The sequence below is a fragment of the Priapulus caudatus genome, unplaced genomic scaffold (assembly GCF_000485595.1).
Source record: "Priapulus caudatus unplaced genomic scaffold, Priapulus_caudatus-5.0.1 Scaffold1297, whole genome shotgun sequence".
In the NCBI taxonomy this organism is placed as follows: domain Eukaryota; kingdom Metazoa; phylum Priapulida; class Priapulimorpha; order Priapulimorphida; family Priapulidae; genus Priapulus; species Priapulus caudatus.
In genome coordinates this window covers 44,001-54,707 of record NW_014578358.1, presented here as the reverse complement: position 1 = coordinate 54,707, position 10,707 = coordinate 44,001, and the positions used below count along the sequence as shown (strand labels likewise).

Below are 10,707 nucleotides of genomic sequence, written 5' to 3'. Positions count from 1 at the left end.
TTTCAGATACAGACCCGAACAAGCTTCGTTGTAACTGTGACAGCGCGCAGAAGCACCTGGCGGCATTTCCGGCACACGTGGAGTATTTCGATCAGTCATAGTAGTCGATCAGATGCCCGATGTTGTTTAGCTTCGATATTTCCTCTTGAATTTGTTTTTGGTTTAATAAGAGCAATAGGAGTATTTTTAAATCGTGGAGCCTCATGTTTATTTTCTCAACATGATAGCATTTTCTTTTTGTTGGATTGGGTGACTATGTGACATCGGAAGCGGGATTTATGTGACACGAACTAAGTTATTCAGGTGTTTGAGCGATGAGTAGTAAATATTAACTGAGCGGTAATATAGTTATATACAGTATTATGTTTTTGTATAAGAAGAGCGGTGTATAGCATTTCTAACTCTGCGACACAATTTTGAAGGAGGTCATATATACGACAGCACATTTCAGCGTGGCCAATATATCGACCATCAAAATGACGTCCATGGCTTACATTATCTGCCTTCCTGGCTATCTTCTGTAACGTTGGTTAGTTTGGTAAAGTGATTCGAACTTTCTAAAATAGGCCTTTTTTGAATGCCGTGCGTTGCTTAGGTACACAATTGTGCATACGTACGTGTTTATGGCAAGCATTTGTATTTCTATAATTCGAGAAACCACGTTCCTCGCCACGAACCAGGTTTTCCCGTGTTCACAGAAACCTAGTTTCTTTGCTCAAGAAACCAGCGGTTCTTGCCATGAATAGGTTTCGTGGCACGAACCTGGTTTTCTAGCCCTTAACGCGTTTATAGCTGGAATCTTAGTTTATCTGAGGCAAGAACTAGGTTTTGGAGGAAGAACCTAGGTTTCAGCAAGAAACCAGCTTTCAATACCGCGCCATTTGTATGAATCAATTTGAGGAAACCATAGTTTCAGCGACGAAACCAGGTTCGTGCTCCACAAAACCAGGTTTCTTGCCATGAAACTATGGTTCATGGCATGAAACCTGGTTTCTAGCCTATAAAGCGCAGTTATAGGCTGGGGAATTCTAGTTTCTGAGCAAGAAACGTAGGTTTTTGGAGCATGAAACACACTTTCAAACGCGCATTTGTATGAATAATCGATGAAACCATAGTTTCGAGCCGACGAAACCTGTTTCGAGCGACAGAAACCTTAGTTTTTCGTCTGTTGCTAAAGGCCCGTATCTTAGGATCGGTATCCGAGCGTGACGTAGGTTGGTTCAGCATCGGGTGGCACTAGCTCAGTAAATATTATAGAAATAACATACTAGTTGGCCGCTAATTAATTGAAATATTGTCTTAACATAATTAAATATGCTGTTATGCTTTAAATGTACGAGGTGTACGTGGTTGTATCTGAGCGTGCTTGTACCGCGTTGCAGTGGGTGTACCCGCTGTACGTGGTGCTACAGGCGTTAACCCGCGTCGATACACGCACGTACACGCACGTTCACGCTGGCACACGCCGACGTGCCGCGGGCACACGCACCGTTACACGTGGGTACAGCACGTGCACGGTGGTACACGCCACGTGCACGCACGTGCACGCAGTACGCACGTACAGCGCGGGTACACGCAGCGTGCAGCGGGTACCGCGAGTACCGCAACGTCATCTTCATAATTATAGCACAGCATATTTAATTTATTTTATACAATATTTAATTAATTAGCCTAACTAGTATGTTAGTTCGTATAGTATTTTACTGAGCAGTGGCCCGAGTGGCTGAATACCCGCTTGACGTCACGCTCGGGGATTACGAATCTAGATACGGGCCTTAGCAACGACGAAACTAGGTTCGTTTCCGCTGAACTAGGTTTCGTCGCTCGAAAATATTGGTTTCTCGAATATTATGTACAAATGGCCGGTGGAAAGTGGGTTTCTTGCTCCAAAACCTAGTTTCTTGCTCTAAGAAACTAAGATTCCAGCTATAACTTGCGTTATAGGGCTAGACCAGGTTTCATGCCTGAAAACCTAGTTTTTCATTGGCAGAAAACCTGGTTTTGTTGAGCCACGAACCTGGTTCGTCGCTTCGAAACTATTGGTTTCTCGAATTATGATACAAAATGGCGCGGTTGAAGTGGGTTTCTTGCTGAAACCTAGCGTTCTTGCTCCCAAAACCTAGTTTCGTTGTTTCAGAACTAAGAATCGCAGCTAATAACTGCGGTTATAGGGGCTGAAACCAGGTTTTCATGCCATGAAACCTTAGTTTCATGGCAAGCAAACTAGGTTTATGTGAGCAACGAAACCTGGTTTCGATGCGAGGAACCGTGGTTTCTCGAATTATGATAAAATGCGCGCGTTGAAAGTGGGGTTTTTCTTGCTGAACTAGGTTCTTTTGCTCCCCAAAAAAAAAAAATCCTAGTTTCTTAGCTCACGAAACTAGATTCCAGCTATACTGGCGGTTATAGGGTAGAAACCAGGTTTCGCTGCTACGTAACGTAGTTTCATGGCAAGAACCCTTGGTTTTCTTGAGCCAAGAAACTAGGTTTCTGTGAGCACGAAAACCTGGTTTCGTGCGAGGAACCGTGGTTTTCTCGAATTATGTACAAATTGGGCTTGCATATACGTGGTGCTGCACGGTAGTGCGTGCGGCAGAGATATTTATCAGAAGGTAACCATAATTATAGCCTTTTCGGTTCTGATGACAACGTCAATTGGTGTGTGTAGAGGAACACTAGTTGCACATCGTTAAAGCTAAACAAACCGAATACCGCATGTATTGGAGCTACGGTCATTTATTCTGATGTCATTGCAGTCGTGCTGCAGCATGCATTGCTCAGCTGCGGGAGGATTCTCTCACGGGCAATCTCACACCAGGGACGTACGGCGGCTATCATAACAGCGGAATCATTCGGTACGCTTGTTACTACGCCGGAGAGTCAACAAATCACGTGACTCGTTACGGCGATGACGTAATTTTTCTCGTTGATCTGGCGAGTATCTGCGCGGGGTTTGTCTATATTCAGGCCGGTACAGGAGATAATTTGCATATTTTGTCACTTGGTTTGTGTTTTTTATTATAAACCAATCAGATGTTAATCGCGGTTGGAGAAGCGAGGGGAGAAGCTGGTGGGACAGGAGGAGGGGGAAGAATGGGAGAAGGTGGTGGAGGAGGAAGAACTGGTGGAAGGCAGGAGGGGAGAGCTGGTGGAGGAGGGGTTGGAGAGGAGGAGGTGCGTGGAGAACGGTGCAGGATGTGCCCTTCTCCTGCAACACCTTCTCCCTTCTCCACCACCTTCACAACACCTTCTCACCACCTCTCCTTCTCCACCTAGCTTTTCTCCCTTCTTCCCTCTTCGATTTCTCACCAGCTTCTTCCCTCTCCTTCTCCACCAGCTTCTCCCGCCTCCTTCCTTCTCCACACTTTCCTTCTCCCCTTTTCCTCTGTCTCCACCGGCTTCTCCCTCCTTTCCACTAGCTTTCTCCCCCTCTCACCACCTTCTCCTTCTCCCCTCCTCCTTACTCCACCAGCTTCTCCCCTCCTCTTCTCCACCACCTTCTCCCTTCTCCAGCCAGCTTTCTCCCCTCCTCCTCCTCACCTTTCCTTCTCCCTTCCTCCTCCTTCACATCTTTTTTTCACAGCTGACTAGTTGAGCGTCACGAGACACGCGATTAACATCCTGATGCGTTATAACAGCAAACCCCGTGATAAATATGCAAATTTATCTCCTGCTACCCGGCCTGAATATAGACAAACCATCTGCGCGGCGCAGTATCGTGCGGCGATCTGATGCATGTCGTATATGGTGGCACAGTGGACAAAAATCAAGAACATGATACTTATTACTATTGCCCGCATATAATCGACCACTGGGTGAAGCGAGGAATATTATGCCTCGCATATAATCGAATAGGCTGCATTATATGCCGCATTATAATCGCGGCCAATCAAATCAAGGAATTATTGTCACCATAATAACTTCCGTCCCCGTTTTACACTTCGTTCCCGTTTTACAATTGCATAATGTATTGGGACTGGTATCCGGCCCTCACGTCTGCTACACAATGTACACCGCTCTGCGACGACAGTTCAGGCCGCTGAACCAGGTTTCTAGGACGACGTGAAAAATCTAAACGGGCGCAAGGCCATAGCATCTTTTGCAAAAGCGCTAGCAACTGCCATTACATGTTATCAGCGAACAGCAATTGCGTCTTAGACGGTGATTTTTGGGGACGGACTGTGTCCGTCCGGCGCTAGACCGCCGGCGAATATAGGTCGCCCGTCGGTCAAAACGGGGACGGGAAGTTATCTTTATGGTGGACTATTCCTTTGTTTGATTGGCCTCCGATTATATGCGGGGCATATATTTCGATTATATGCGGGCATATTTTCTCGCTTCCCATTGAGGTCCGATTATATGCGGGATATAATTGTAGTCATGTATTCTTGATTTTTGTCCACTGTGCACAACATAGGTCGTATGCTGACTCAAATAGGATGCACTTTTCCCCCGGCGTAGATAGGAGTGCGTCAGGTGATGTGGCCTGCACTTTGTGTGGGGATTAGGGTTTAGGGTTAGGGTTAGGGAAAATAAGGTCATGTCTAGCACGGAGTAGACTGTGGAATCTTTCTGTGGGAAGATTTTGGACTTTGAGTGTACGAAGTGGACTAGTGCTGCCACCGTAGCGGGGTTTGAGGGTGTTTGCTATTCCCCCGGGCGTGGAGGGAGGTCACGTGATAACGGTTGGACGATGACGTTTAAACATTAACCTACGATAACCCTCACTCCACAAACGCCAACCTATCACTCACATAAATATATAATGTTGTCGCCGCCGCTATTATATAGGGAATTGTGATCCACAAAAAATTAATCCTATGGTGTGCGGGACAGATATCATTGAATGCAAAAAACCCTACACCCTAACCCTAATCCTAACCGCTAACCCTAACCCTACCCTAACCTAATCCCTAAACCCTAACCCTACCCTAACCCTGCCCTAACCCTAATTCCTAACACTATCCCAACCACTAGTGCTGCCACGTTTGCGGTCACCTCCTCACGCGACCGGGGATAAGCATTACCCGGAAAGTGACACCGCCCTGCTGAAACTGCATGCCAGCGCCCCTTTTTCGTACAACTCCTGATTACAAGATTTAATAATTGAGTAATTTGATAAATTAGTAAACAAGAAATTAATTCCTCCGGTTGTGGTCTGCAAACTGAGGGCTGGCAGCTCAAAGTTGGCAATGCACGCACTATTTGAAAGTGGATGGGCTAGTGTGGCGCCACCGTGTCGTTGTTTAAGCCAATGGAAAAATACAAAGAAACCCTTTAGGCGTCATGTTAAAAATTTCGTTCCTGTTTGTCTTTGATCGAGGTTTCACTGACATATGATTGTCACATTGATGCACCGTGAGGGAGGTGTTAGGAGATTTACTGCGGTATATAGATCTGCGTGCGCGCCTTACTGCGCTTGAATTTCTACTCATTATCACATTGATGGTACGTCGAAGACTATTTGCTTTAGTTTTTACTTTTATTCATTCATTGCCTATTTCAGTGTGTTTGTTTGAACGGGGTTTATCGATTATTATTATTAGGGCTTTACGTGCAGCCCCCTATGCCAGTTCCTACCCGTCGAACGATGCGCCGACACAGGCTGACGTTTTGATGACAATATCTACGTTCAGACCAACCAGGAAGCTTCATAGCCGCCCTGCGAGAGAGAAGGCAGCCATCGAGATACTCTTGACCGCCTTAAAAGGTGAGATAGTAGGAGATGAGAGAGAGAGAGGAGAGAGAGAGAGAGACTATATATATTCAGATGCGAGAGGATCGAGCAGAGAGAGAGGAGAGAGAGAGCGGAGAGAGAGATCGACTCGAGCTGAGAGAGACGAGAGAGGAGACGAGAGAGAGAGAGCAGAGGAGAGGGAGAGGAGAGAGCGTATGCGAGGAGAAGATGGCAGCGAAGGGGAGTGACGCTCGCTGGAGAAAAATTAGACGAAGAAAGGATGGCGGGCGAGCGAGGAGAGATTAGAGAGCGGGAGAGTCGAAGAGAGAGAGAGGGGAAGGGGAGTGGAGAGAGTGAGAGAGAATGAGACGAGAAAGAGAGAGGGATATATATCAATATTATCAGGATTAAATTTAATCCTAAAGAGGCGGAGTAAGAAGAACAGTTGGTGTAACGCCTATCAATCTTTTAGTCAATTACCCGTATGATAATAACACGTATAATAATTGAAATCGTACGCATGTCGGGGTTATGCACTTGTGCACTGCAATCAAATATATTACCGCACCTTATACGTTCCAGCGCAAGAAATTTCACTTTTGAAAGCTTGCGAATCCGACGGCAGTCGTCCATTCTTGGCCAATATGTTCCGGTCGGGGCAGATAATTAATACGTTCGACGTTGACGTACTGGTTACGACCCGCGCGAACGACGGGCACCCGTGCGGGGAATTACTCCCATGACTACTGTCCTCACTGGTTGCACCGTCGTGACCTTACGTCTTTTATATAATTTGGCGGTGGCCTTAGGGGATGAATTGCCTGTGCATTACAGTTTTTACCGCCCTTAAGCCTTACGACTGATCCATTCAGAATGGTTCTCAATCGCGAGAGTAAGTTTACGTGCGACAGGCACTGCTAGCAGACCAGCTAGCATTCTTGAGGCCCAGGTACCTCTATCTGCTCGCTTGTTGAGCGGTATGAGATGACATGACAAACGTAGCACCGTTTCGATGGAATTGATTTAGTGACCTTGAAATCATGGGCAAGGAATCTACCATTCAGACCAACGCGGCGCCGGTAGCTCTACTAATAATACTAGGCAATGTACTTATAACGGATTCCAAATGCTAATATTTTGTATTTGCAGGCCACATCTATCAAAAGAATGTTACTAACTTGCTTTAAATTAATTAACTAAAACAATGGGTAAAATAGGTGATTATGGAGCGTAAGGTGGCGCGTTCCTTAGCGCGCGTGGCCGCCTATATATAAGTATGTTGCGTTAAGAATTAACTATTGCTTTTATATTATGTTCATTGGACGTTAATTTGCTGCCTCTGCCACACATGTTCTATTACAATGCACGCATTATGCGCCCCCGTTCGCGTCAACAGCCATTTTGGCACACCGAAATCTTTTAAGTAATGATTGACACACAGGCTGGATTTAGCTGTTTCTGGATCCATGTGATCAGATAGAACTACGAAAATCCATCGGCATATTACGTGACACAAGGCTTTCACGGATGGTATGGAAAGCATGAAAAGTGAGATTGCTGTTTGTTGTATTGTGTTGTACTGGTCAAGCGACACGTAGCCATGGTGACCGGTCTGCGTTTTTGCGTTTTTGAAAACGGGATCACGACTATTTGCTGGGGAATGTGCATCATTAAGCTGTCACATATTTCAGGCGGGAGTTCTGAACCTTGAAGTGAGGTTATTTAGCATGGATGAAGTTTTTCATGGTTTGTCTATGTGTCGAACTCGCTGAGTGTTTATAATTAATTTTTCTGATGTAGTGGCTTATTCAGGTCTGCTGCTATAGACGCCCCTCTACTGCTGCCCAACACCAAACAATACCTGACCTTTCTGTATCACAGCGTCCTTGCAGAGGCGAGCCTTCTACAATGATAATTTGGCTACATGGACAAAAACAGGCGCTATACAACATGAAAAAAAGGAAGCAAATTCTGTGCAAGTAAAGTGATTTAGGGTACACTTTAACATCATTTTCACATCATACTGTACGCATTCACACACACACGCACGCACACGCACACAAAACATACGCATCGTACGCACGACCACGCACACGCACACACGCCGTACGCAGCAACACACAAACATACAACACGCACGTACGTACGCCGCCACGCACGACACACGCGACAGGGCAACAACACACACACACGACGCGCCGCGCGCGCACGCATCACACACCCACACGCAGCTACGCACCCACACACACACACACAACCACACACACACACCACACACACACACCACCCACACGCGCACACACACACACACACGCACGCGCGCAACGCACACACACACACACACACACACACACCACACACCACACACACACACACAACCAGAACCACACACGCACGCGCGCGCGCCGCGCAGCATGCATGCACCGCACACACACATCATTGTAGCGTGCAGATCACGAAACGTGACACTTTGCGGGGCAGCATAGATTAGAGCCATTGCACAATAATTAGTCCGTAGCTTCTCTAAGGAAACGCATGCAGATATGATAGAACCAGGAGAGTGGTTACAGGCTAGAACTAGAAGCGGCACTCATGGAGTGCAAATCCTCCGCAACGCGATTCACTAACACCTGTGATATTTTTGTAAGCTATTCTGCCTGTGCTTTTTGTTTTAGACGGTGTTTACGTGCAATGTATGGTATGATATTCTTGTGATGTCATTTATTTATGGATATCTTTTTGCTGCGCTGGATTTGTTAATTTCTAGATAGACAGAAATATGCACACTCAGACATACATGTAACTCGCCAAAGCAAGATTATATTGGATTGATGTTTAATGCAATTTTAACAACGTTGTGATATGACAAGGAGGGAATGTTAACCTGCTAATATACATTGTCAGCAATATAAAACAATGAAATGGGGAATTTGTGTACGTGTATATTTGTTCTATAAAATTCTCAAAAATTGTGCCATGCTAAATGCATTAACTACGAATCTGGCTTCTACTACCAGCGCAGTTGAACAACTCTGCGCACAACACGCCTGGAAATACGCGCCTGAACCCCCCGCCCGCGTTAGCAATGGTACGGTCCTTCGCCTACGACCAGCGTTTGGAAATATTACTTATAGATGACCATATACTTAATTATTTATGATAAATTGGTCTAGGTCACTTTAGAATCAATAGGTTCAACGCTCAATAGTTACCAAGGTGGAAGTGCTTTACTTTTCGCGTGTGCAAATATATCGGAGCGGACACACACACACACCCACACCCCACACACACACCCGCACAACACCCACACACACCATACACACACCACATACACACACCCCCACGCCACACACACCACACACACACACACACCACACACCACACACACAACACACACACACACACACACACACCACGTGTCACACGAATGAATAGTTTGTGTACGTATGATCAACTTGAAAGTTCATGAACTCGCAGCGGTTAAAAATGACAGATCATGTTCCTGAACCCAAATAAAAGATATACTTACTACGCTATATCTTTATGCAATTCTGCGATCGTCTCACGAAACAGAAAGTTTCGTAAATAGTTACGCAAACATGATATATATGCAAGCGTTTATTCACGTGTTGACCTGAATAACTCACTGATACTACTGATACATTGATGGGGAAAAAGTCATACTAACTGCCGTATCACCCTTCTTAAAAACGAATACTGCTGGAAATGGCAAATAAATGTGTAATATAAGCTGTAGGGCTTATATGAATTATAGAAAGCTATGTGCTCTCAAACAGGATTGAAACCAGAAACAGACTATCAATATTTTTGCCATTTTAATATACATTCAAACTCTCATACTGCGCGCAAAACAGCATATGTACGAAACAGCCATCAAAACGGTTTTCGAACAAACAAAGCTTAAAACGGACAATGTCCCTCGTGCCAAATATAACGCAGCATTATATCAAGAGCTAATAATACAGCTAAAGGTATTATTAGCTCTTGATTATATGCAGATAATAATTATAGTCCACCATAAAGGATATATTAAACCACAATGCACACGAGGCAGACCCCGCGACCACTACTAACCACTCGCCCTATACCTTCTCATCCAGCTCCACTCCTCCTACAGAACGCCACACTTCACCGTACAACGTCCCTCTCCCCCTTCCTCATCATCAGTGAATTCGCGGCTGTGCACTGCAACTGTTGTCTGCTCGGTCGACATGAAATGTTACGCTTTAATTACATGCCAGCAGTAAGTTCTAACTACTTTCCCTACTCTCAAAATGCAATTGTTGATGAAAGCCTAATAGCCAAATAATACGTTCTTTCACATCTGCTCAGCCACCGCCTTAGTAATTCTCTAATACGTAAAATTACACCCATAAATATTACAAATTTAACTGAAAAATAATAAAATTAACTAAATTTGTTTAGTTAATTTGTAATATTTATGGGTGTATTTTTACGTCATAGAGAACTACGTCAAATGGTATACAATTTCTAATGTTATATAGCGCCATTGTATATCTACATAATATACGTATAATATAATATATTATACGTATATTATGTAGATATACAATGACGCTATAACATCAGACATTGTATACCATTTGCAAATTGCTAAATTGATCAAGCTTTTCAAGACAGTATTGTCCGAAGAAGATTCAACTATTTAGACCTGTATCTTATAATATCGCCAGTCATCAACTCTTATTTTAAGAATACTTCACATAGTTTCGCGTAGCAAATTATGTACACATCCGATTACAATTTCTGTAAGATTTCCTCATTCATTTAGCTATTGCTCCCAATATTTTGTGTTCAGTTGACAACGGGCGCTATATATATATACATTTTCCTAGAGACAGTCTTATATTTTATCATCAAAAATCCGTAAAAAAATCAGCCATAATTCGTTGTAGGAAACACAGATATAATACATAGAGTATCAACAGGCACTATTAAAATTTCCTAGACCGCTAATTTATTTAGCAGATCAATTAGCTTTCTTTATA

At 44.3% G+C, this 10,707-nt stretch overlaps 1 long non-coding RNA gene across 1 annotated transcript in view; it reads left to right on the top strand.

The window, feature by feature from the left end:
• The window catches only part of LOC106816137, a 4,362-nt gene extending 1,433 nt beyond the window's left edge, over positions 1 to 2,929 (top strand). The window contains exon 3 of the long non-coding RNA XR_001394839.1: positions 2,757 to 2,929. This is a non-coding gene — a long non-coding RNA (uncharacterized LOC106816137). The remainder of the gene's footprint in view (positions 1 to 2,756) is intronic.
• The last annotated feature ends 7,778 nt before the right edge of the window (positions 2,930 to 10,707 follow it).